Here is a 27,717-nt window from a genome sequence, read left to right as displayed (position 1 = left end):
GGTTTGATGAACAGCATGGTGACTATAGTTAACAGTACTGTATCATATGCATGAAAATTGCCATGAGAGTAAATCTTAAATGTTTGTACCAAAACAACAACAACAACAACAACAGCAAAGACAAAATGGTGGTTATGTGAAGTGAAGAATGTGTTAACTAACTTCATTGTGGTAAACATTTCACAGCACATATGTGTGTGAAATCATCACATTGCACATCTTAAACTTACCCAACATTATATGCCAATTATTTCTCCATAAAACCTAGGGGAGAGACAATACCAATATTTTAATTGTGATTTCCATTTTTCACATCTATTAATTTGAAATGTAGATCCAAAGCCAAATAAACTAGGTTAGCACATAAGGGTGTGAGTATAGGGTAGAATTGTGGAGTATAACCAATCCAGCACATAATCCTGATCCTTTGGTTTGAGTGTACATTTATATGTTTACTTTTGTGTATGGGTGTGGATGTCGTCACTTCAGATAAGATCACCAACTACCACAAAAAAAAGATTTTTTTTTGGCATGAAGATCAGTAGGACAGATAAAATACTTTTCAGATTTTTTTCTCTGTCCCCATGCTCACATCCTATTGGTTTAACCTTCAAGAAAGGGAAAATACTTTCAACACAGCCATATGCAAGTGACCACAAGAACAGAGTGGCTTGAGCCCCAACATCGCCACTCCCCATGGGTCTCTCATTCTTTTTAGCAACAAGAGGGGTAGAGGGCAAAAAAAGGATGAAGCATTTTGGCTAAAAGGTTTTACTGGTAATAGAGTTCAAAGAAGGTAAAACAGCTCTAGGCTCTGAATCTCATTTTTCCTGATGCTGAATTCAAACCTCAAAGAATATTTTCTCCTGAACCTTACTTAGATACAGGATGAGGAGGATAAATCACCCGAGAAATTGGGGAAAGCTGATAGAAGTTGAAAGGAAAGTAGCCTGCCTGCTTCCCTGTGGTGCATCTGCCAGGTGGTTTGTGGAGACCAAGATGGTTCATGGACACTGTACAATTCATCTGTTTAATCCTGTTGGGAAAGACGGTCTCAGCTGTTTGCACTCATCTCTTCTTCAAAAACCATGAACTACACTGGAAATTGTGGAAAAGAACATTGTGTCTTTTTCTTTTTCTCAACATAACTTTATCCTTATTTAAAGCATAATAGTGCAAAGACAAAAAAAAAAAAAGACATCAACAGAAATAACAAAAGTGCATTTTCCCCCCTCTAATGGGGTGAATATTTGAACTCTTCCTAATTTGAATCTTTTTTTTTCCACTTTTTAAAAAAGATTTTATTTATTTATTCATGAGAGACACACAGAGAGAGGCAGAGGCACAGGCAGAGGGAGAAGCAGGCTCCATGCAGGGAGTCTGATGTGGGATTCGATCCTGGGACTCTAGGATCATGCCCTGGGCCAAAGGCAGGCACTCAACCACTGAGCCATTCAGGCATCCCTGTAATTTGAATCTTTTAGGAAATTTGGTTTTTTGGATTTTAAAACTCCCAAAAAGGGTATTATAAAAATAACCTGTTTAAATCTGTTTTTTTAAAAAGATTTTGTTTTTGTTTGTTTGTTTGTTTATTTATTTGAGAGAGAGAGACAGAGAAGAGGGAAGGGCAGAGGGAGAGGAAAAGAGAACTTTAAGCAGACTCTGCTCAGTATGGTCAATCCCACGACCTTGAGATCATGACCTGAGTTGAAATCAAGAGCCAGTCACTTAACTGACTAAGTTATCCAGGTGCCCCCACTTGTTGCTTTATATTTTTACTATAGGCATAATCTAAAATATTTTTCATTAATTCAATAAATTATTTATTGGGAGACTATTGTATGCCGGGCACTGCTCTAGTGGTTTGGAAGCTCTATCCATGAAGGAGATAGGCAAAATGTTTTCCCTTCTGTGGAGCTTACATACTAATTGAGGAGATAGACAATAAATTTCAAACATGAGAAGTAAGTAAATAATATAGTAAGTAAAATGGTATGTTAAAATGTACTGAGTGCTATGGAAAACACTGGAGACATGGATTTTTATAACATAATTCCCTGTGTCAGAGATACTGGACAGAAAGCTGAGAGGTGATTGTTTCCTTTCTAGTATGAATATAATTTCAAATATATCCACCAAAAATAGCTTCCCATTTCTCCTATTTCCCAGCTCCTCTGGAAATTGCTATTGTAATCTCTGCTGCTATGAGTTTGACAGTGTTAGATACCTCATCATATACATGGAATTATGCAGTATTTGTCCTTCCACAACTGGCTTATTTCACTCAGCATAATATCCTCTAGTTTTACCCATGTTGTTGCAGGTGGCAGGACTTCGTTTTTTTTTTAAGGCTGAATAATATTCTATTGTATGTAGATACCACATTTTTTCTATCCATTTATCTATGGATAGACATTTAAATTGTTTCCATATCTTGGCTCTTGTGAACAATGCTGTTATGAATATTGATGTATGAACATTCGTTTAAGCCCCTGTTTCAACTCTTTTGGGTAAACATCTAGGAGTGGAATTGCTGGATCATATGGCAAATATATGTTTACTTTTTGAGAAATCACTTCTTGCTTTTCACAGTAGCTGCACTGTCTACATCCTCACCAATAATGCAGAAGGGTTTCATTTTTTCCACATCTATGCCAACACTTGTTATTGTCACTTCTGTTTTTATGTTTTTATGTCCATCCTAATGGGTATGAAGTGGTATTTCATCATGGTTTTGATTTGGATGACTCTAATGATTTTTTTAAATATTTATTTATTTATTTATTTATTTATTTATTTATTTATTTATTTGAGACACAGAGCGAGAGAGAGAGAGAGAGAGAGAGAGAGAGAGAGAGAGAGAGAGGCAGAGACACAGGGAGAGGGAGAAGCAGGCCCCATGCAGGGACCCCGATGTGGGACTTGATCCCGGGTCTCCAGGATCACACCCCGGCCTGCAGGCGGCACTAAACTGCTGCGCCACCAGGCTGACTCTTATGATTAATGATGTTGAATATCTTTTAGGCCATTTGTGTATTTTCTTTGGAGAAATGTTCATTCAAGTCCTTTGCTCATTTTAAAATTGCACATGTTCTTTATATATTCTGGACACTAATATCTTATCAGATATATGATTTGCAAATATTTTTGCTCATCCTAAGGATTGCTTCTTCACTCTTGATTGTGTCCTTTCATATCTGAAAATTTTTAATGTGATGAAGTCCCATTTGCCTGTTTTTTTTTCTTTGTCACTTGTCTTCTTGGTGTCACATCTAAGAAATCATTGCCAAATCCAACGTCATGAAGACCCCCTAAGTTTTCTTCTCTTAGTTTGTAGTTTTAGCTCTTATGCTTACATCTGTGATTCATCTTGAGTTAATTTTTTGTATATGGTGTAAGATAAGGGTCTAACTTCATTCTTTTGCATGTGAATATCCAGTTTCCCCAGCACCATTTACTAAAAAGAGGCACTCAACTATCATTTGCTGAAATCCTTAATATAATGAGAGAAGATATGGTATAAAAATTCATAGGATTGACAGAAAAGGGTTTTCAATTCATCTTCAGATCCACCCTTCTGCCTTCTTATATATTGTTGGCTCCTCCTGGCAAATTAAGCCAGGAATGGTTAATTGATCCCTGGTTAAACAGCATCTGTGTTTTAAAGTTGCCACAGAGAGGGTGGTGTTGCATTATTCACTTTCACAGTTTATCTGGGGGAGGAGATGCTCCTCAAGGAAGGAAAGAAGGTCCAAACCTGCAGGAGAGTGAAGGACAATTTGGAAAACTGTTTTCAGCATGAGTATTGCTTTCACAATACAAATGGCATAAGGTATGTCTCTCCTGTTTATGGTTTGTGGGGCTGCACAGACATTAGAGTGCAAGCATTGCATAAGGGGTGTGAATGACACATGCTAGGGGAACAGAGATCTAGGGGTATTATTATCTCATGAAAACCATGCAGACACAACCAGTCTCTGCTGAGAACAGATGCTTCTAGATGATGAGGTCAGTGAATTAAATTTAGTTTTCCTTTATTCCTTTCTTTCTTTTTAAAAGATTTTATTTATTTATTCATGATAGACACACAGAAAGGCAGAGACATAGCCAGAGAAGCAGGCTCCCTGTGGGAAACCTGATAAGGCACTTGATGCCGGGACCCATCACGACCCGAACTAAAGGCAGACACTCAACCACTGAGCCACCCAGGTGCCCCTAGTTTCCATTTCTTTACATTGTGTGGAACTGCCTCTAGCATCACCTCCACTGTCCTGGTTCTGATGTTACTCAGTTTCACCAGGATCTTCAGGTCTTTATGTGTTTCTTCCAGTTCGAATCATCATCTACTATAGGTGAGGGAGTTGGAGTAGGAAGACACTCCTGGACAGTTCAGATTTTCTATTTATCAGGATCCTTGGCAGGGACACTGTGGAGTTAACCAGGCCATTGTCAAATTTCCTAGGAGAGCTAAGACAACGGGGATGGGCTGTGTGAAAACCCTGTAGGCCAGGAGCACAGGGTTCTGAGTCCCCCAAATTACAGACTGAGTAGAATCCACAGGGTTGGTATGAGGGTCCCAGAAGGTGCAGATGTAAGCTAGGTCAGGAAGCCATGATGTGACGGGGGATAGGTTGGATGAAAGAATAAAGAATAAGAACAATTAAAATAACAGAATCAGAACACTTAAAATGAGCTAATGACTGAGTTTCCTATAGAAGGGCCATTTCAATGCGCAGTGAACAAGCACGCCAGCTTCCCTTCACGTTGACAGCTCCAGGGAGTATCACTCCTAAAATATCATGGCCAATATTTACTTAGAAAATATCTCATTATTTTAATTTGTATTTCTTTCATTATTCATGAGGCTCAGAATTGTCTCATTTGTTTGACTCATTGGTATTTCTTTTGTAAATTTTTTATGTGCTTTCTCAATTGATTTGTAAGAGTAATTTGCATATTGGGGAAATCAGTCCTTTGTTTGTCATTGGTGTTGCAATTATTTTCCCAAGTCTGTCTTTTGAGTATGTTTATGGTGCTTTTAGGTTCCAAAAATGTTAAAATTTGATGTAGTTGGATCTATCCATTTTTCCTTTGTAGCCTGGAGGTTTCCTGTTGTGATTAGAAAAGCCTCTTTAAGATAATCACATTATTCACCCATGTTTTTCCCTAGATTTGTTAAAATTTCATTTTATTTTTATGACTCTGTTCTTGGAATCATCTGGAATTTCTTTTGCCTACCTCAAAGTGTAAGTTTATGTGTCTTTGGGAGATTTCAGAGTAATGCTGTCTCCCCACTGGAGTGTGAGCTTCAGGAAGGCAGGCACTGAACTTTCGCTGCTTGCCAATGTGATACCAGCGCCTGGCACAGTGCCTGGCACCTGGTAAGTGTTTTAGTAAACACTTCTTTAATTAGTGCATGGATGGAATTCTCAAAGATAAAGTGTTGAAGCTGAATCTATCAAGAGGGAAAACCTTCATTTTTGGATTTTATACTTTCAAGGGAACAAAAACAGAGTAGATCGTGTCCAGAAAATAAAAATCTAGTTGGCAAACAAGCTAGACCAGGAACTGGGGAGTAGTTCAGGGCTACTCTGGAGAAAACTCAGTGGAGAACTCTTCCTTTGTTTAGTGTTGAGGAGATGGGCTAGGGTCAGAGGTGGGTGCTTTGACTTCCAGAGTTTGAGGAGAGGCTCTGGAGTGACCAGTTCAGGGAAGAAGTGGGTTGTGATTGCAGGTGGTGAGCATCTTTTTCCCTCGGGGTGCTCAACCATACACTTATGGGATTCTTGGGGATTGTTGTAGAAGATTCAGCTGTCAAGAGCTAAGCAACAGAGAGCTATGGGCTGAAGAGAATTAGAGTGGGGACTTGTGAATGGGAGGGGCCCTGTCCTGTCAAAGGAGCAACCTCCTCTCAGCTCTAACCAAGCATTACTTGTGTTGCAACATTTTTTTTTCCAAGAAATTTGCAATTGAATGGTTTAAATGGGAAATTCCTTCATTTTTGAAATCCTTCATGTAGCAAACAAAGCCCATCTGTTGGCTTTCTCTTATGGCCCACCAATTCGCCACTCCTGTCCTAGAGAAAAGGGGGATTATATACAGTTAGTAGCACAGCTTCTGCACTAGAAGGCCCTTTCAAAACTTTTCTAACCTTGGTTGACTTCCTGAGCTATAAAAATGTGAAGGATTATTAATAGTGCCACTATATCGCTAGAATATGACTCAGCATTTGAGAAGAGCAGATAGGATGAAGGAAGGATTAGGATTTGATGGAAAGAAGGGGGTCTCTGGAATTAATCTGTTATGTACAACCTCTCATCATTTCATGGCAATAAATATTAATTGCTGGTAATAATAGAGGATGAGGAAGTTACATAAGCAAGTCTGAAGAGGACCAAAAGAGCCAGAATTATTGGAAGTGACAAGGCAGTGGAGAAAGAGGAAGAGAGACAGACAGAGGCAGAGATAGAGAGACAGAGAGACAGAAAGACAGAGAGCATGGAGGAGGGAAAGCAGCTTGGGACAAAAACTCCCATGTGCACAAAGGGAAAGTAAGATCTGGTCTCCATACTCAGCCCAGGGGCCTGAACACCGAAGGTCTTCTGCAGGCTGTATCAATCACTAATAAGGTAGAGTGTTTTGGCTTTGTGATAAAAATCAATGCTATGGATTTTTTTGTTGTTGTTCTGTGATGACACTGAGAGAGTCTAAAAGGAATGGGAATGGATACTACCTCCCAATCCAATACGATTACAATGCACCTTTTTATCCATTATTGTGATATTCAGAAAATGCACGTCCAGGGAGAACTGGCACCTGTGGCTGGTGAGAGGATTTCCTCACTGGAACTCCTAACCCTCCTTCCTGGAGCCTGTGAAAAAAGCATTCTGGCAGAGAAGGGAGACCTTCCACACACCCTCCGTGTGGTGTGAAGTCTACTACATCCTGATGTGACCCTCGGCTACGTCAGGGACCGTCTCCTACCCTCCCAGCCCTGATGGGCCCAGCCACATGGCCCATGTAAACACTGGCCAGGGGGTTAAGGGCCTAGGAGCTGTCCTCAGGGAAGGAGAGATGGGACTCTTATAGGTAAATTCCCAGACCTCTTGTTCCTGGGGTAGGCCAGCTCTGAGGTGTGCTCCATGCTACCTCCCAGAGGTCCCAGCAGGTCTGAGCCTCAGGGAACTGTGTCAGGAAGCTGCTCATGGACATGGCCTCTCCTCCCCACTTCTCTACCTATACTTCCTAAATCACCTCCCACATAAACCACTGGCCTGAAAACCTCTGTCTCAGGGTCTGGTTTAGGGGAAACACAATCTACCACAGGCAGCGAGGAACTTGTTGTCTGGGTGAATCCAATGGCATTATAATTCTGGTGTAAATTGTTGAATTCTGTCCGCTGCCAAACTCATCTGCTGAAATCCAAACTCCCAGGATCTCAGAGTGTGACTTTATTTGAAGACAGGTCTTTACAGAAGAAATCAAGTTAAAATGAGGTCCTTAGAGGGAGCTCTAGCCCAATATGGCTGATGTCCTTGTGAAAAGGGGAAATCTGGCCCCAAAGACACACATAAAGGAGGGAAGGTGATTAGAAGAGAGATAGAGAGAACATGACTGTCCAGGAGCCTGGGGCAGAGACCTGGGACAGCCCCTTCCTCGCAGGTCTCAGAAGGAACCAACCCACTGACGCCTTGTTTTTGGACTCCTTGCCTCCCGAGCTGTGAGGCAATAACCTCCTGTTGTTTAAGCCATTCAGTTTGGGGTACTTGGTTACAGAAGCCCTAGCAAACGGATGCACATTGACTTCTCTCGAGACCAGTTATTGGCCCAAGGGTCATCCTGAGCATTCTACATGCATCATCCCATGGAATCTCCACAGCAGCCCTTTGAGGTAAAGACTGATATTATTTCTCATTTATGGATGAGGAGGTGGCAGCCCAGGGATGTTAAGAAAGTTGCCCAAAGCCACACAGATAGCCAGTAGTGAGGCTAGAATTGAACATTGACAGTCTGTTTTCTGATCCACATTTTTACCTGTGATGAGGCTCACTTCCCACCACACTGAATTCTTCTATTAGGTGAACTGTTACGTGCCTGTTTTAAATTGCTTAGATGATGGTGATTTTCAGGTCTTGTATTAGTCAGTGTTCCCCAAAGAAACACAAACAATAGAATCTCTATCCATCATGATTTGTCTGTCATATCTATCATCTCTATCGTCTCTATCATCTATCTATCATCTATCTATCTATCATCTATCTATATCTATATCTATATCTATCTATCTATCTATCATCTATCTATCTGCCTTTTTTTTTTTTTTAAGGAATTGGCTCACATGATTGTGGGGAGTGTGTCTGAGTCTCCAAAGCAGGCCTGGAGGCTGGAGACCCAGGGAAGAACTGATGTGTCCTCAGTCTAAAGGAAGTCTGGGGGAGAGCTTCTCTTTTGCGAAAACTATTTTTTCTCTTCAGGCCTTCAACTGATTAGACAAGGTCCTCCCCCCGTTATGGAGGGTCATCTGCTGTACTCAATGTCTACTGATTTAAATGTTAATCACACTTAAAAATAAAACACCTTCACAGCAATTTTTAGGCTGGTGTTTGAGTAAGCTGCTGGTGCCATAGCCGAGCCAGTTAACAATTAAAACTGACCATTATAGGTCCTTTGAAGATGGTGTGACACAGCAACCACTCTCAGGGTCATGCAAGTGCAGGGTCAGTGCCTGAACGTGAGAATGAGCCTTCCTTAAATTTTGTGCTCTGGGCACCTCACTGGCCTCACCTGGGCCCTGGCCCTGCTGTCCATGAAGGAGTAAAGATTGTGTCTTAAAGCTGGGCCTTTTTTTTTTTTTTTTTACAATAGTGTGGTTGGGGAGTCAGACAGACCAGGGTTTGAACCTTGCCTTCATCATTCCAAGCCTGTTTCCTCAGCTGTGGAATGGGGATAATAACAACACTTGCTTTCCAGGGATACAGTGAGAACACTGTATTGACTTGGGCATAAGGAGGGAAAAGAACAGCATTTGTTATGGCAAGATCTTTTTATTATAACAGAGGAATTATTTTTTAAGCATTTGTTATAATTTGAGGACATGAAACAGACAAGTTTTACCTTTATTTTTGCATCATTGGATGCCTAGTCTTGAGGAGCAAGCCCTAGAAATTCTTCTGTATGTCACCTCTCCCCTTTCCTGCTGTCAGCTATGCCCGACATTCGTCTTAGCTACAGGATCAACTTTAGTTTCAACCCAGACTCCTTAGTTTCTCTTCTCTCTGCCCAGAACTTAGGAACTATTTTTCTTATAACTCTCCAACCATACTGACTGTAAAAACAGTTTCTCAAGGTGCTTATAATTATTTTACATTTCTCAGCTATTTATGTGTAGTTAAGTGCCCCAGAACAAACAGAAGGGAGAACTACTGGGTCTCTTAACTACATATAAATAGCAGAGAAATGTAAAATAATTATAAGCCTTGAGAAGCTATTTTTATGATCAGTATGGTTGGAGGACAGCTGTACTATCTCCAAATATTTGTCCCATTTGCTATGTCTTGGTGCCTGGAATTCTCACAGAACCACTTAGTCCTTTGAGCAAAGCCACAAGGACCTTGGCTGACATTCACTTGTTTTCGAGAGAGAATAAAACTCTGAGCCAGTGATGTCTTTACAGGCAAGAGTAATACCTTTACATAGTCCCTAAGGAGAACAGAAAGCCTTTATCAACCCAAACAAGGACAGGGAGGTTTCGATAAAAGGTGGTGGTGACAGCTGGGGAACATCATTACATGGATCTCAAGATATTTCCAGAAGGGAAGACCAGCGATTGTGGAGGCAGGGTGGGGCGGTGCAGTGGGCAACTGCTGGATACTTTGAGAGAGTCACATCTGGGTTTTCAGACTCAGGATGTGGGGAAATGGCAAAAAGGCACAGGGGTCTATCTGCTGGGTCCCAAAGCAACCACACTCTCATACCCTCTGGGGCCTTGTCCAAGCTGGTCTGGGTTTGGGAATGTCATTACTTTGGCTTTCTATTCAGTGCACTCCCCTTATCAATCATGTCTAGCCCAGCTGTCACTTGCTCTAGGGAAGCTTTCCCAGCACTTTCTCTCTCGGCCTGTTATCCACCCCTGCCACTTCTTTTCCTCCAACTCAGGAAATTCCATTCAGTCTTCCCAGTGCATGGGCTCCTTGCCCTTCCCTCCTTGAACCACCGCAGTCTCCACCAAGGCTCAGCAGGACCTCTTCCTTCTTTCTCTGTTCCCAGTGGGTCTCCATTCATTCCACCATTTTGGCCCATAGTATTTTTCAAAACGTGCCTGTCTTCTTGGCTGGACTGATCCTCTTTTAACACAATCTCTGCATGTAGTAAGTACTCGATTAACATATTTATTAATTGGAGTTAACTTTGCTTTCTCCACACTTCTGTAGGAACTTCCACCAGCCTCTGTGCCCTTGTGACATCCTGGTCTCTTTCCTGATGGTGGTATTTGATCAGTAGTTCAAAACTCTTATGATTCAATTGATTAACCCTTTTTTTTTTAAAAAAGATTTATTACTAGGTGTTATACACAACTGTTGAATTATTGAACACTACATCTGAAATGAATGATGTACTATGTGTTGGTTAAATGAATTTAAATTTTAAAAAGATTTATTTATTTATTTAAGAGAGACAGCGTGTGTACGTGCATGTATAATGTGGGGGGAGAGGCAGAGGGAGAGAGAATCTCCATTAGGTTCCCCGCTGAGTGTGGAGCCTGATTCTGGGCTTGATCTCATAACCCTGAGATCATGACCTGAGTAGAAATCAACTGACTGAGCCACTCAGCCCCTGAATTAAACATTTGTTACAGTTCTACTGGGTGTCAGAAGTGGTCAGTTAGGAGTAAAGGCAGAAGCCTTTGACATTCATTTAGTGATGGTTTCTTGAGGGAGAGGCTTTTGTTCTCAGTATACAATATGTTATCAATATATAACACTCATCTGTAATCTCCAGTGGTTCTTCCTTTTAGAAAGGTTTCTTGAACCAAGACTTTGTTAACTTGATTATGTGATGTGTATTATATGTGTATAATATGATGTGTATAACATGATGTGTATTATATGTTATACACAAACACGTGTATGCAGGCATAATTGTGCAATCAAGAACATAAATGAAGGTGGGGATGATGTTTATTCAAGGGTAAAAAAAGTTCTCTAAGAGGTCCCTCTATTTAAGCTTCTTAATTTCAAGCCCTGCTAAGGGTAAGTCTCTCCAAATCCTCGGGATTATTCAAATTTTACTATATTATGATTTCAATTTTTCCATGCAGGTAGGGTCTGCCTATGGGTATCGACTGCTGCAATGCACTGAATTTTTTCCACTCCTTCCCCATTTGTATGTTAAAGCCCTAAATCCCAGTGTGGTAGTATTTGAAGTAAGAAAGTAACTGAAGTAAGAAAGTAAGAAAGATTAATTGAAATCATAAGGATGGGGCCCTAATCTGATAGGCTCAGTGTCCTTGTAACAAGAGACCCCAGAGAGCTTGCTGTCTGTACCATGTGAGGACACAGTAAGAAGGTGGCCATCTGCAAATCAGGAAGAGAGCACTCATCAGAATCTGACCACACAGACGCTCTGATCTTGGGCTTTCAGCTTCTAGAAAAGTGAGAAAATGAATCCATACAGTTTAAGCCATCCAGTCTGTGGTATTTTGTTATGGCAGCCTCAGCAGACTGATCTAGACACAGAGCTTGAGGCAAAGAAAACTTCTGAGTATTCACAAAAATGGTTAACATTTGGCTTCTGTAAATAGAACCGGAATTCTTTACTGGAAAAACAGAACGAGTGATCTTAAATTTCATTTTGATGCCAGTGGCACCGCTGCATAAAGAGGAATTCCCTGCAGGGCGTGCTCAGGTTTGGCAAAGTGAAGTTCTGGAGGAAATACACAGGGATGTCTGTTCATTTAGACTGACTGTTTCAAAACAACATTGCCCCTACTGCCAAGGGAAAAAAAATGATATTGGCATTATAGACGGCTGCAAATTAATAGCCTCATCAAGAAGATAGATTTAAGAAAAGCCTTTGATTAGTTTTTAGCCTGATTAGTGTATTAGCCTGTTTTCTTTATAAGGAATTGTGATTATTGAAAAAGATTCCAATTTATTCTTTTTTAAAAAAGATTTTATTTATTTATTCATGAGACACACAGAGAGAGATGCAGAGACAAAGGCAGAGGGGGAAGCAGGCTCCCTGCAGTGAGCCTGATGTGGGACTCGATTCCAGGACCCTGGAGTAAAGACCTGAGCTGAAAGCAGATGCTCAACCACTGAGCCACCCAGGTGCTCCTGCACTTTATTCTTAAAATAAGCATTTACCATCACCCTATTCTGTATTCACTATTTTGGAAACTTCACAGAATAGTCATGATCATGGCCTTGAGTCCTGCACAGAGGGGAGGAGATGGAGACCCATGAGGTAGGGTCTGGAGATCCGTTGTGATCAGCTGTGACATTGGGCAGAGCAGTCTTAACATTCAATCGTTAAAACATTCTTCAGAATGACTTTGTTAGCAATTAGTTCAAGTATAAAGCTGTAATTTAGTCTTTTCTTTGATTCAAATTGGTCTTCTTGGTGAGTGACATCTTGTGATACTAACAAAAAATACGTCTAGTGTCTCTGCTATATTAAAGGTATGTTACTAATGGCCATGTGGCTTAAATATGTATTTTAGTTTAAATTGTAAATAAAGAACTTAACAAATGTAATAATGTCGTGATAGCAAATATTTTGGAGACAGGGAAAATTCTGAGATTTCCACTGTGTCAATCCATAGTCCCTCTGTCTGCCTCTCTCTTTGTATGTCTGTCTTTCTGTCTTTCCCTTATTCTGTATGTATCTATCTATATTTTTTTGTATATTTTTTTAATTGGAGTTCGATTTGCCAACATATAGCATAACACCCAGGGCTCATCCCGTCAAGTGCCCCCCTCAATGCCCGTCCCGCAGTCACGCCATCCCCCGCCCACCTCCCCTTCCACTACCCCTTGTTCATTTCCCAGAGTTAGGAGTCTCTCATGTTCTGTCACCCTCTCTGATATTTCCCACTCATTGCCTCCCCTTTCCCCTTTATTCCTTTTCACTATTTTTTATATTCCCCGTATGAGTGAAACTATACTTGATGAAGTCCCAATTGTTCATTTTTGCTTTTGTTTCCCTTGCCTTCATGGATGTATCTTGCTAGAAGTTGCTGTGGCCAAATTAAAAAAGGGTGTTGCCTGTGTTCTCCTCTAGGATTTTGATGGATTCTTGTCTCACATTTAGATCTTTCATCCATTTTGAGTTTATCTTTGTGTCTGGTGTAAGAGAATGGTCTAGTTTCATTTTTCTGCATGTGGCTGTCCAATTTTCCCAGCACCATTTATTGAAGAGACTGTCCTTTTTCCAGTGGATAGTCTTTCCTGCTTTGTCGAATATTAGTTGACCATAGAGTTGAGGGCCCATTTCTGTGTTCTCTATTCTGTTCCATTGATCTATGTGTCTGTTTTTGTGCCAGTACCACACTGTCTTGATGACCACAGCTTTGTAGTATAACCTGAAATCTGGCATTGTTATGACCCTGGCTATGGTATTCTTTTTCAATATTCTGCTGGCTCGGGATCCCTGGGTGGTGCAGCGGTTTGGCGCCTGCCTTTGGCCCAGGGCGCGATCCTGGAGATCCGGGATCGAATCCCACGTCGGGCTCCCGGTGCATGGAGCCTGCTTCTCCCTCTGCCTGTGTCTCTGCCTCTCTCTCTCTCTCTCTCTCTGTGACTATCATAAATAAATAAAAAAAAATAAAAAAAAATATTCTGCTGGCTCTTCAGCATCTTTTGTGATTCCACACAAATCTTAAGATGATTTGTTCCAGCTCTCTGAAGAAAGTTCATGGTATTTTGATAGAGATTGCATTGAATGTGTAAATTGCCCTGGGTAGCACTGGCATTTTCACAATATTAATTCTTCCAATCCATGAGCATGGAATATTTTTCCATCTCTTTGTGTTTTTCTCAATTTCTTTCAGAAGTGCTCTGTAGTTTTTAGGGTATAGATCCTTTACCTCTTTGGTTAGGTTTATTCCTAGGTATCTTATGCTTTTGGGTGCAATTGTAAATGGGATTGACTCCTTAATTTCTCTTTCTTCAGTCTCATTGTCAGGGTATAGAAATGCCAGATTTCTGGGCATTGATTTTGTATCCTGCCACACTGCCGAATTGCTGTATGAGTTGTAGCAACCTTGGGGTGGAGGCTTTTGGGTTTTCTAAGTACAGTATCATGTCATCTACAAAGAGGGAGAGTTTGACTTCTTCTTTGCCAATTTGAATGCCTTTTATTTCTTTTTGCTGTCTGATTGCTGAGGCTAGGACTTCTAGTATTATGTTGAGTAGCAGTGGTGAGAGTGGACATCCCTGTCATGTTCCTGATCTTAGGGGAAAGGCACTCAATATTTCCCCATTGAGAATGATATTTGCTGTGGGCTTTTCGTAGATGGCTTTTAAGATGTCGAAGAATGTTCCCTCTATCCCTACACTCTAAAGAGTTTTGATCAGGAACGGATGATGTATTTTGTCAAATGCTTTCTCTGCATCTATCGAGAGGATCATATGGTTCTTATTTTTTCTCTTGTTGATATGATCAATCACGTTGATTGTTTTGAGTGTTGAACTAACCTTGTATACCAGGGATAAATCCCACTTGATCATGGTGAATAATCTTCTTAATGTACTGTTGGATCCTACTGGCTAGTATCTTGTTGAGAATTTTTGCATCCATGTTCATCAGGGATATTGGTTTATAATTCTCCTTTTTGGTGCGGTCTTTGTCTGGTTTTGGAATTAAGGTGATGCTGGCCTCATAAAATGAGTTTGGAAGTATTCCATCCCTTTCTATCTTTTGGAACAGCTTTAGTAGAATAGGTATGGTTTCTTCAATAAATGTTTGATGGAATTCCCCAGGGTAGCCATCTGGCCCTGGACTTTTGTGTCTTGGGAGGTTTTTGATGACTGCTTCAATTTCCTCCCTGGTTATTGGCCTGTTCAGGTTTTATATTTCCTCTTGTTTCAGTTTTGGTAATTTGTGGTTTTTTGGAAATGCATCCATTTCTTCTAGATTGACTAATTTATTGGTGTATAACTGCTCATAATACATTTTTAAGATCATTTGTATTCCCTTGGTATTGGTTGTGATCTCTCCTCTTTCATTCATGATTCTATTAATTTGAGTCCTTTGTCTTTTCTTTTTTATAAGGCTGGCTAATGTTTTATCTATATTATTAATTCTTTCAAAGAACCAACTCCTGTTTTTTTTTTTATCTGTTCTACAGTTCTTTTCGTCTCTATTTCATTGAGTTCTGCTCAAATCTTTATTAACTCTCTTCTGCTGGGTGTAAGTTTTATTTGCTGTTCTTTATCCAGTTCCTTAAGGTTCGAGGTTAGCTTGTGTATTTGAGTTTTTTCCAATTTTTTGAGGGATGCTTATATTGTGATGTATTTCCTCTTAGGACTGCTTTTGCTGTATCCCAAAGATTTTGAATGATTGTATTTCATTTTCATTAGTTTACATGAATCTTTTTAATTCTTCTCTAATTTTCTGGTTGACCCATTCATCTCTTAGCAAGATGCTCTTTAACCTCCACGTGTTTGAATTTCTTCCAAATTTCTTGTGATTGAGTTCAAGTTTCAAAGCATTGTGGTCTGAAAATATGCAGGGGACAATCCCAATGTTTTGGTATCAGTTGAGACCTGATTTGTGACCCAGTATGTGGTCTATTCTGGAGAAAGTTCCATGTGCACTTGAGAAGAATACGTATTCAGCTGCGTTCAGATGCAAAGTTCTGTAAAATCTGTGAAATCTATCTGATCCAGTGTATCATTTAAAGCTCTTGTTTCTTTGGTGATGTTGTGCCTGGAATATCTGTCATTTCCAGAAAGTGCTGTGTTGAAGTTCTCCTACTATTAGTGTATTATCTAAGTATGTATTTACTTTGGTTATTAATCGATTGATATACTTGGCAGCTCCCACATTAGGGGCATAAATATTCATGATTGTTAGGTCCTCTTGTTGGGATAGATCCTTTAAGTATGATATAGTGTCCCTCTTCATTTCTTACTACAGTCTTTGGGATAAATTTTAATTTATCTGGTATGAGGATTGCTACCCCAGCTTTCTTTTGAGGACCATTGGAATGGTACGTGGTTCTCCAACCTTTCTTTTTCAGGCTGGAAGTGTCCTTAGGTCTCAAATGAGTCTCTTGTAAACAACAAATAGATGGGTCTTGCTTATTTATTTATTTATTTATTTATTTATTTATTTATTTATATTTATTTATTTATTATTGGAGTTCAATTTGCCAACATATAGCATAACACCCAGTGCTCATCCCATCAAGTGCCCCCCTCAGTGCCTGTCACCCAGTCACCCCCACCTCCTGCCCACCTCCCTTTCTATCACCCCTTGTTCATTCTTGCTTTTTTATCCAGTCTGAAACCCTGCATCTTTTGATGGGGTCATTTAGCCCATTCACGTTCAGTGTTACTATTGAAAGATATGAATTTAGTGCCATTGTAATACCTATTCAGTCCCTGTTTTTGTGGATTATTTCTTTGGGCTTTGTCTTTCTTTTACAGGATCTCCCTTAATACTTCTTGCAGAGCTGGTTTGGAGGTCACATATTCTTTCAGTTTCTGCCTATCTTGGAAGCTCTTTATCTCTCCTTCTTTTCTGAATGAGAGCCTTGCTGGATAAAGTATTCTTGGCTGCATGTTCTTCTCATTGAGTCCCTGACTATATCCTGTCAGCCCTTTCTGGTCTGTGGGGTCTCTGTGGAGAGGTCTGCTATTAATCTAATATTTCTCCTCATATAAGTTAGGGATCTCTTGTTTCTCACTGTTTTAAGGGTTTTCTCTTTATCTTTGGAATTTGCAGGTTTCACTATTAAATGTCAAGATGTTGAATGGTTTTTATTGATTTTAGTGGGGGGAACCTCTCTATATCCTGGATCTGAGTGCCGCGTTCCTGCCCCCCACCCAGATTAGGGAAGTTATCAGCTATAATTTGTTCAAATATGCTTTCTGGCCCTCTGTTCCTCTCAGCGCTCTCTGGAACCCCAATTATACATAGATTTTTCCTTCTGAGGCTGTCATTAATTTCTCTTAACCTTTCCTCATGCTCTTTTGTTTTTCTCTTTTTTCCTCAGCTTCCTTCCTTGCCATCAACTAGTCTTCTATGTCACTCACTCTTTCTTCCACCTCGTTACCCATCATCATTAGGACCTCCAGTTTGGATTGCATCTCATTTAATTGCTTTTTAATTTTGGCCTGATTAGATCTAAATTCTGCAGTCTTGAAGTCTCTTGAATCCTTTCTGCTTTTTTTCTGGAGCCATCAGGAGCTTTATAATTGTGCTTCTGAATTGTCTTTCTGACAGTGAATTGTAATCCAAATTCTGTAACTCTGTGTCAGAGAATACTGTTTCTGATTCTTACTTTTGTGGTGAGTTCTTCTTTCTAGTCATTTTGCTCAGTGCAGAGTGGCTGTATGAGCGGGCTGAGTCCAGAATATCAACCACGACCTAAGAAAATTTCACCCTAGATGATACTTGTTAGAAGCTAAAATCCTTCTCTCAAATAGCATTCCAGCTATTTTCCTATCTATATGCTTTTATAGACAGATATAAAGATATATAGACATAATCTGTATGTAGTATCTATCAAGTACATATATCTGTATCTGTATATATAAAGTGTATATATATATATTATGTATATATAATGTTCATTTGGTAATTTTTAGTTAATGACCTGCATAGCAGAGCCCTCTGTAGTTGTAAAGTCAATGCCTGATGGTTCCAGGTACAGAATAGCCTATGAGACTATTGTGAGGATTAGGGGAAGGCTGTGGATGAGGGAGAACAGGAAAGGTTGAACTCCCTACGGGATAGAGGCACTGCCTCCAATAACCTGCAAGTCAACCTGATGCTTTGAAACATATGGTTTCAGTTGCTCTGAGGATGAAGACCAAACCCTGAACATGGCTTGCAAGACCCTACATACTTTGGCTTTCCCCAACTCCTTTGCTTATTATGCACCATGCTCCCCTCATCTGAGCCTTGGTCACACTGGCTCCTTCTAGTCTCTCAAATATATGACCTTGGCTAATTCCAGTCCAGGACCTGCCCAGGTCATCCCCTGTGCTTCTTCTACACACTACTTACCTATTCCTATTGACATTCAGATCTCGGCTCACTTTTGCAGGAGGCCTCCCAGGACTCCTCTGATGGGAATAATATGAATTTCTGGTCCTTTCTCACAGCTGCTTATATATCTCCTTTGTAGTTCTTGACACAAGTGTGATTTTACATTTTGGAGTGGTATATTAATATTTAATCACTGTCTATTTTCCCAGCTGGATTATAAACCCCTCCAGGGCGGGGGCTGTGTCTCTTTTCACCCATTACTGCATTCTTTTCCTCTAGTAACAAAGATAATGGTTGAGAGGAAGGAAGGGAGAGAGAGAGGAAGAGAGAGAAGGGGAAGGAGGGACTGAGGGATGGAGGGAAAGAAGGAAGGAGATTATGAAATGGTTGCAGGAGCAACTGCTTCATGCCCTATGTCAGACTTGAAAGTTCTGCTGACCATCACCTGTCAGCCAGGTGAGCATAGCACATCTTGCCCAGGAAAAACTGCATTGGTGTTTCAGTGCCCAGTAACCTCTCACCAGCAAGTCCTGATAAGGTTTGGAAAACAGGTTGGTGGTGTTTAAAGAACTCTGAGAACTTTATTTTATGAAAACAGAAGAGGCAGATGTGAGTAGGTATGGGTATGACCTGATTCTCTTTGGAGTTCTATGGCTAACTGGCCAAGGAGACGATCTCCTACCCTTCAGGGCTCACTCCTCACCCAACCTGGGCTCCTGTGCTCTCATAGGATTGTTGGTTGTGGCAAATGGAACTCTACCCAAGCTAGCTCAGTAGAAGTGGGAGATTTTACTGTAAAGACAAAATAGGCAATTTCATGGACATGAGGCCAAGCTTTGACCAGACCTCATAGGAAATAGACTCCAGAAGCACTGGCAACCAAAACTATGTTCTTGTGTCTCAGGGTTGCGTGGTCTGATTTCTCTCTACTTCACCCTGACCTGTGTCCTTCTTTTTATAAACTTCTGCTGTTTGTAAAGGACTCAACATGGCCACTAGTCCTCAAATATACATGATGAATCGGGTCAAGGTTTTACAATGAAACTGATCACACTATCTGTATTTCTTGGTTGGAATTCTCTAGGGAAAGAATATGGATCAACTGGTCCACACACTATTGGGTAGGTTGTCCCTTGGACATTCACATGAAGTTTGGGTCATATGATAGAAACATGGCTTCCTAGGTCTGCTGTGCTTTAGGTAAGTTTCTTAGTAACCATTTTAAATGAAATGAGCAGATTATGTCTGTAGGTAGCAGTCCAGAGTCATGAGTATTACACAGTTGCATTAAGAATCCAGGTTCTTGCTGTATCACATGCCTTTGGAGACTGCCAAGGCTCATAATAGAGCCATTGAATGCTTTTACTCTCATTCCCAGCGTTGGAGACACCATGGCCAAAAGGACAGAAATGGGTGCTCAATAACCAAGGTAGCCCAACCTTCATGACCACAGTTCACTGGAACAGGAGAGGCCACCTGACTCAAGGTGGGCGATTGGAAGACCCTTCTGCAGGAATTGGAAATTGCAACCATGAAAGACGAATTGTTCTAGGGAGCTGGACCTGCGGTATGTATCACTGGGAGCAGTGCTTGGCCGAATGCTGTCATGAGGACTGAATTACAAAGGAAGCAATTCTTCAGGGGAAGAGAAAGAGGAAGTTGATGTGTAGAGAAACAGAGATGAGAGGTGAAGAAACGCTGCCCATTTAGTTGTTGCAAAAGCCCTACAAAGCAACTGTTATTCTTCTTCCCATTTTACAGTTGGGTAAACTAAGGCTCAAAAAGATTCAGCAATTAGGTAGAGGAAGAAGCCAGACCTCAGAGCAGATGTTGCCCTAGTTCCTGTGGTTGTCTCTGCATGGTGACTCTGAGTGGGGTGGAAAAGGTGATTTTTACCTTTCTCTTTATGCCCAACCAAATCATCAATGCTCTTTTTGTTATTGATTTTCTTGTTTTGTTTTGTTTTTACTACTACAACATGTGCTCCTACTGTAATTTTAAGAAGGTTGTGACTTGTCAAATCACTATGTATACAACTGAACAAATGTATCATTGTGTGTCAACTATACTTCAATAAAACGTAAAAGAATTAAAAAAAAAAAGAGAAAGACACACTGCTTGGTAGCTCCTGGTACCAAGGAGCTACACTGCTTGGTAGCTCCTGTTCCTGGTAGCTTGTCAGGAGATGTGCTCTCTAAGTGGCTTTGTGCTTGCCTGTGTGTTCTGTAAGAATCCCTTCAGTCCTCCCAATAAATCCTTTTTTAAAAATCTTCAGTTCATTTGAGTTGGTTTCTGATACTTGATTCTAAATATCTTAACTAGTACAAAAATCAGGGGATATCAGGAGTAACATGTGTAAAACCAGACTCTGAGAAAACATGTGGTATCACGTGTGACACCGTGGGGACTTCCCTCCCTGTCGTAGGATGAGAAATTGACATTTCCTGGTATATGCTGGCAAAGGAAGGACTATCACCTATCATCACCTGGGACTCAGACTACAGGCCCACAGAAATGGGGATGTCAGGGGCCTTGTTGACCAAATATCAGGATACTAGAATATTTGTTGCTTCTCACAGCCTTTGGTAGAGAGCAACAAAATAGAAGCACATTCTTGTCCAGATGTCCCCCAGGAAAATATACAGAACCCACATAGCTGATATTCCAGTGTCCAGATCAAAAAATTTATTGTTAGATTGATGATAGCTTGGAGGAATTGAGGAATCTTTAACAGATCCCACCATCCTCCACTCAGCCTGCAACAAATCGTATTGTAGGCAGCAGCTGGGGGGCATTCGTGAAAAACCTTGTGGATTTTGGGCTCCTACAGGGAATGCTTTGATTTCAATCCTGGGGAAACAAAAAATGAAGAAGCCCTTCAGGAAAGCTCCTGACAGTTATTCTAACCTCCCTTTGTAACTGTGTAACACACTCACATGCCATTAGTGTCATCTGTTACCAGTAATGAGAAGTCATAATCAGTAAAAATGTCCCAACATCTTGGAGAAAATAATTTTTCATCTTTTAGAAATATTGCATTTTGTTTAAATGGGTTTTTCATAATGATACATAGAAGGAGTATCATTGTAATAATGGGTTGTCAGGGTTGTAGAACTCAGACTCTGTAACCTGCAACTGTACTAATGATATGATTCGTGAACACATGCTATTAAGCAGCAAGGGACAGGCAGGAGCCTTGCATTAGCCAAACTATCTATGCCACCCTCTGGTAGAGGGAAAAATACCTTCCCGGGTCCCAGTGAAACAAGGGTGCTAAAGTGAAGGGTAATTATTTTCTGGCACTGTAAGGAAGCAAGAAAGTCAAAGGAGTCAGAAAAATATTCACAGTGCCAGCTGATAGCATTAAAAAAGTAGTTTAATACTTTTTTTTCTGAAAAATATGGTATAAGAAAAATGAAATAATAATTTCTGTAGTTCAAGTGCCTCCTAAATGCCAGGAAAGATTCTAAGATACCTCTGTACGGTTGGCGGGTGTTAGGTGAATGACCTTGAGCAACCCTCCATCGCCTTCCCCTACCCTCTGCCTATGTTACTGCTTAAATAGAATGGGGAGAGTCAAAGGACCTCAGTTCTTCATAGAGCTCTTCTGAGGATAAAATGAAGGGGACGTTATTCTGAAAGGTCTAAGGTACTTGGCAAATATAAGAGCTCATCAGTTTTTATCTCTTTGCTTTTTTCTCTACTAGAAGGAATACGGTGGGAAAAAAGCGAAGGAGAAGCCGTGGTCAGAGTTTACGTAGCGGTGAGGACAATAGACCAGAAATATAATAACTGAATTAAATGTTATTTTAGATAATTCCTACAGAGAAAAATAAGGCAAGGCAAGGTGAATAGAGAATTTGCAATTGTGTGTCAGGTTTTAGCTCAAATGCCACTTCCTTAGATATTATCTCCCTTGGATTTCTATCCTGGTTTGGAAATGATTGATTACATATATGATCTACCTCTTGTGGTAGCTTATGTAATTCTTGAAGGCAGGAAATGGGTGTATGTATTGTGGGAAGTTATAATAAAAGGAAACCTCATGAAAGTGGACTCAGAATGCTAGAAGGGGAGGCGGAGGCTCCTACTCAGTGTCAGCTGCAGGAGGAATGATCACTCACAGACCCCTTGGCTGAGCAACTGCCGCAGGAAAACACGATCAAGTACAGGCCCCAACAGGGAAATGTGTACATTGCATTTCCTACAGGAATCAGCTACCCCTGCTACTCAGCCAAGGAGAGGAGCATCACCCTGAACTCTTGCCTCTCTCCAATGGGCTTTTGTTTAAAATTATCCCTCCCAGCTCCCTCCTTCTCCTTTTCCCTAAAAGCATATTCCTCTCTCTTGTTGGACTTGCCTGTCCTTTCGCTGCAGCTTGTTTGTCCCGATAGCACATCTCTGCTATTCCCAAATAAGCCCATTGTTTGCTGGTGAAATAACTGGCAGTTCTATTTTTAAGGCTAACAGTGTGTCTGTGTGTGTTTGTGTGAGTTTCAGCCTGGGGAATCTAGAGTACCTTTCACAGTGAAAAACGAGACCCTGACTGAATTTGCAGGTGGTTCTCACCTGACCCTCCCCGGTACCCCCTTTATCACAGGAGTGTTTCCCTGACCTTGTTCCTTTTCTTTTTTCCTTTCCTTTCCTTTCCTTTCTTTTCTTTTCTTTCTTTCTTTCTTTTTTTTTTTTTTTTTTGCCTGGACATTTTGAGACTCATAAAATGCTTGTGCATCAGATGCTAAGAATAATTGCCACCATTTCTCAACCACTGAGAGCTGGCAAAGGTCATGCCAACCTGCAGACTGTGCCAATTGCTTCTCCGGGCACTGTGCTTGTCCTACTTCTTTTCCCTAAGGTTTCTCTTGTGTTGAAGATTAAAGGGAGAAAGTTGATGAAGTAGCCGATCCCAGGGGGACAGACTGGTGGCTACAATGGGCCCTGTCTTTCCCTGGGTGAATAGGTTCCCATTACCTCTGGGCAGAGTGTGGAGTGAGCCCTGTACTTACAAAATGACTTTTTCCCAGGTCACAGCTAGTGAGGGGGGCAGAGCCTATGATCCTCATTATTTAGACAGAGGAAACTGGACTCTGCAAGACCAGTGACTCCTCACAGGACAAGTCAGAACTAGAACTGGGGCTCCCTTAACCATTGTTAGGGATGGCCCAACAGGGCAAATGCTTTTACCAATGCGGATGGGAGAGAAGGTGCAAGGAACCCCAAGATCAGCAATAACCTCTCCTTGGGGACGCGGGTCAGCCATTGATTGGCCACAACGGTGCGGGGGCAGAGCACACTTGCCGAGTGTTGTGGGAGGCCAGAGCCCACTGACCGAGGACGTGTCCCACCCTACCTGTAACCACACGTAAGAACTGGTGGAGTGGGAAAGAGAAAGAAGAGATAATCATGATATTACAGTTTGTCCAGATTCTTGTCCTCAACTAGAGGTGGGGAGGTGGGATAATAAAACAACTGAGGAAGTGGAAGCAGAGAGATGGAGAGGCTTTCCCAGGATCACACAGCCAGTCAGGGAAGGGGCAGGGGACGGGGAGGAAGACCCAGGGGTCCTGCTGCAGCACACGGCAGTGTTTTCTACACCCTCAGACTGAGATTATAATCGTAGAAGAGCAGGTCATGAGCAAAAAAAGAACAATGTACAGAGGTGGAAAAATACTGTTCGGGGAAGGTGAGGTGGGTTTCAGGTGAGAATGATTGGGTTGGCCTTGTCCGCACCCATTCCCATGCTGCCAAATCAGTTTTTTCCCACCTGTCATGTGCAAAGTGGTTCAGTGTACACTGACCTTGCTGCCCAGGTTCTTCTAGCAATAGCCAACATTCTCTCTGCTGCCCAGCACCAGAAGTCTACCATGTTCTCCCTTCATTCATTAGCAAAACGACGTGGCATCATCTGTTGTCATGGTAGTTTTAAAATACTTCCTTCATATATACATATATATATATATATGTATGTGTATAAATATATGTGTATATATATGTATGTATATATATGTATGTATATATATATATGTATATATATTTATTGAAGTTTGATTTGCCAACATATAGCATAGCACCCGGTGCTCATACTGTCAAGTGCCCCCCTCAGTGCCCGTCACCCAGTCACCCCATACCCCCACCCACCTCCCCTTCCACTACCCCTTGTTGGTTTCCCCGAGTTAGGAGACTCTCATGCTTTGTATTCCTCTTTGATATTTCCCACTCAGTTCCCCTCCTTTCCCCTATGATCCCTTTCACTATTTTTTATATTCCTCATATAAGTGAGACCATATAATGTTTGTCCTTTTCCAATTGACTTATTTCACTCAGCATAATACCTTCCAATTCCATCCATGTTGAAGCAAATGGTGGGTATTCATCGTTTCTAATGGCTGAGGAATATTCCATTGTATACATAAACCACATCTTCTTTATCCATTCACCTTTCCATGGACACCGAGGCTCCTTCCACACTGTGGCTATTGTGGACATTGCTGCTATAAACATCGGGGTGCAGGTGTCCCAGCGTTTCATTGCATCTGTATCTTTGGGGTAAATACTCAGCAGTGCAATTGCTGGGTTGTGGGGCAGATCTATTTTTAACTCTATGAGGAACCTCCACAGTTTTCCAGAGTGGCTGCACCAGTTCACATTCCCACCAACAGTGCAGGAGGGTTCCCTTTCTCCACATCCTCTCCAACATTTGTTGTTTCCTGTCTTGTTCATTTTCCCCATTGTCGCTGGTGTGAGGTGGTATCTCATTGTGGTTTTGATTTGTATTTCCCTGATGGCCAGTGATGCGGAGCATTTTCTCATCTACTTGTTGGCCATGTAATACTTACTGTTTCTTCTGATAGACTTTGAACCTCTGAACTCCTTGTGAACCCTTGAACACACCAGCAGTGATCTCACCTCAGGATCTTTGCATTTGCTATTCCCCCTGCTGTAATGTTTTCTCCAGATACTGTTATAATTTGCTCCCTTGATTCCTTTGAATCTTTGCTCAGATATCACCTCATGCAGCCTCCAAGCACCCTATTTGAAATTGCAAACAATCTCCCTAGCATCCTTCTCTTTCTCTTTTATTTTTTAATTATAAAATTTTTAGAACAGATTTTACTTATTTATTTATGAGAGACACACAGAGAAAGGCAGAGATATAGGCAAAGAGAGAAGCAGGCTCCCTCTGGGGAGCCTGATGTGCAACTCCATCCCAGAACCCCAGGATCACGATCTGAGCAGAAGGCAGACACTCAACCACTGAGCCATCCAGGTGTTCTGTTTTTTTTTTTTTTTTTTTGAGAGAAGAGAACATGTGAGCAGGGGAGGTGGGATGGGGTGGGGGTGGGGGAGGGGCAGAAAGAGGGGAGAATTTATTTATTTATTTATTTATTTATTTATTTATTTATTTATTTATTTATTTATTTATTTTAGGGAGAGAGAATCTTAAGCAGGCTCCATGCTCAACAGCACAGAGCCACCCAGGCACCCCAATGACATGCTTTTCTGCTGTATTTTTCTGCATAGCACTTACCCCATCTGACATACTGTTAGGAATTCATTGGACACTTAGGTAGTCAGGGCCAGGGTCCCCAACAAAAAAGCAAAAAAGCCTAGACAGCTAAGACAAAATTGCACTAGCATCCTGTTTTACAGCTTAGACAAGACCACAATAGCATCCTGTCTAGCAGTCTCTGCAAAAGTGACTTTTGCAAAACATCCTGAAACAAAACAAGTAACCGTAAAACATTGGTCGCTATCACAAGTGGGAGCAGCTAGTCTCTAGATGTCAGCCCAAAAGACTAACAACACTTGAACAATAACCTGGTAGGTAAACAGGTGTATGATCAAAGCCATTATTGGCACACCTTAGCAGCCAATCCCAAGGGGCCCACACTCAGGATGCTTAAGATTGTTCCCCTAAAGAGCTTATAAAAGCCCCTAGAGGGACACCTGAGTGGCTTAGATGTTGAGCATCTGCCTTTGGCTCAGGTCGTGATCCTGGGGTCCTGGGATCGAGTCCTGTATCGGGCTTCCAGCAGGGAGCCTGCTTCTCCCTCTGCCTGTGTCTGCCTCCCTCTGTGTGTCTCTCATAAACAGACAAACAAATAAATAAAATCTTAAAAAAAAAAAGCCCCTAGATTTGAATGCCAAAACAGCAACCGTCTCAGGTCCCCTCCCTCTCCCGGAACTTTACACTCTTGCTCAATAAACTTTGCTTTGCTGGTCTTGGTCTGGTCTCCTTCTTCATTCTTTGGAGTGGCATGAGCAGGAACTGTGGGTCCTAGGGGGACAGCAATCCTCTAACAATACTACGGGTTTTCCTTTTGTATTTTATTTTGTCCCCTCACAACTATGTAAGTTCATAAGGGCAGGGTTCTCTGCTGTGTCCTCAGTGGCTAAAGCAGCTCCTGGCATTTGGTAACACACAGTAAATATTTGTGGAACAAATGATGGCTAAGAGAATGCATTCCTCCAGGCTGGACCCGTTTATCATAGCTCCTAGCACGTAACACAGGCTGTGTATGGAATGAGAGAAGACCACCTTTGTTTCTTCCAAGGGTTTCATTTAAAACTCTCCTGATCATTTGCTCTTACCACCCGTGGCTTCATGACTTCATGGTTGCTTTTGTGAAGGGACTGTTTTACCAACGGTATCTCCCATGTTCTGGGCTCTCAAATTAAGTTTTGCCACATTATGGAGCTTTCCCTGATCCCCCAGAGAGACTGTTTGCTGGTGGCTTGCTCCTGTGGCACCCTTGGGCTTGCTTTTGAAATACACAAACCACTTAATAATGTCTGTTTTTTTTTTTTTTTCCCAACAGGCTTTCTGGTGGGGCGGCACATGTGAGCCTCCCTGCTGAGTTCCCAGCACTTCCAGGACCCTGCCTGGCACCTGGTAGACAGTGGATGAGTATTTGTTGACTGAGGGGGCCAGGTATTGTCAACAGTGGCAGAGAGAGAGAGTAAATATGTTCCTTGACCTCACGCACCCCAGTGAGTAATGCTTTAGGGAAACCCCTCCCCTCAGGTACCTCAGTGCACACATCTTTAGGGAAATTCCATCGGAAGATCCAACCTGTACAAGATTATGCACCTCCTGGGGCTCCAGGGTTGAACATGGGAATTCTGCTGTTTATTCAGTGCAAGAAAATTACAACATACTCCCCAGACTTCTTATTTAAAAATTGCTTCTCTTAAGCCTTTCAACTTGCAAGAAAGAGGCAGAAATGGTGTGTCACCAAAAAGCCTCCTTGAGCTAACCAAATAATAATAGTAATAGTAATAATAATAATAATAGCAACAATAATAATAGTTACTAACTTCCTTTATCCTAATATATGATATCTGGTTAAATGCATTGAGTGCAGAGCCTGGGATTCTCAAATATTTTTGTTAGTGTTTTATTGATTCCCATGATTTATGATTTTAGGTATTTGGTCTCTTTCTTTCTGGTTCACCTAGTTGCTGTGGCACCCTGCCCAGACTGTTGCCATATCAGCT

General features: G+C 41.3%; 1 long non-coding RNA gene across 1 annotated transcript; it reads left to right on the top strand.

Annotated features, from left to right (window-relative positions):
• The first annotated feature begins 10,322 nt into the window (after positions 1–10,322).
• LOC129494059 (uncharacterized) lies at positions 10,323–27,112 on the top strand. The gene is made up of 3 exons (XR_008661291.1): positions 10,323–10,367; positions 19,598–19,786; positions 27,039–27,112. It is a non-coding gene; the product is annotated as an uncharacterized LOC129494059 (long non-coding RNA).
• Positions 27,113–27,717: the final 605 nt, after the last annotated feature.

The sequence above is a fragment of the Nyctereutes procyonoides genome, unplaced genomic scaffold (assembly GCF_905146905.1).
Source record: "Nyctereutes procyonoides isolate TBG_1078 unplaced genomic scaffold, NYPRO_anot_genome, whole genome shotgun sequence".
NCBI classification, from domain to species: Eukaryota; Metazoa; Chordata; class Mammalia; order Carnivora; family Canidae; genus Nyctereutes; species Nyctereutes procyonoides.
This window is presented reverse-complemented; position numbering and strand designations above follow the sequence as displayed.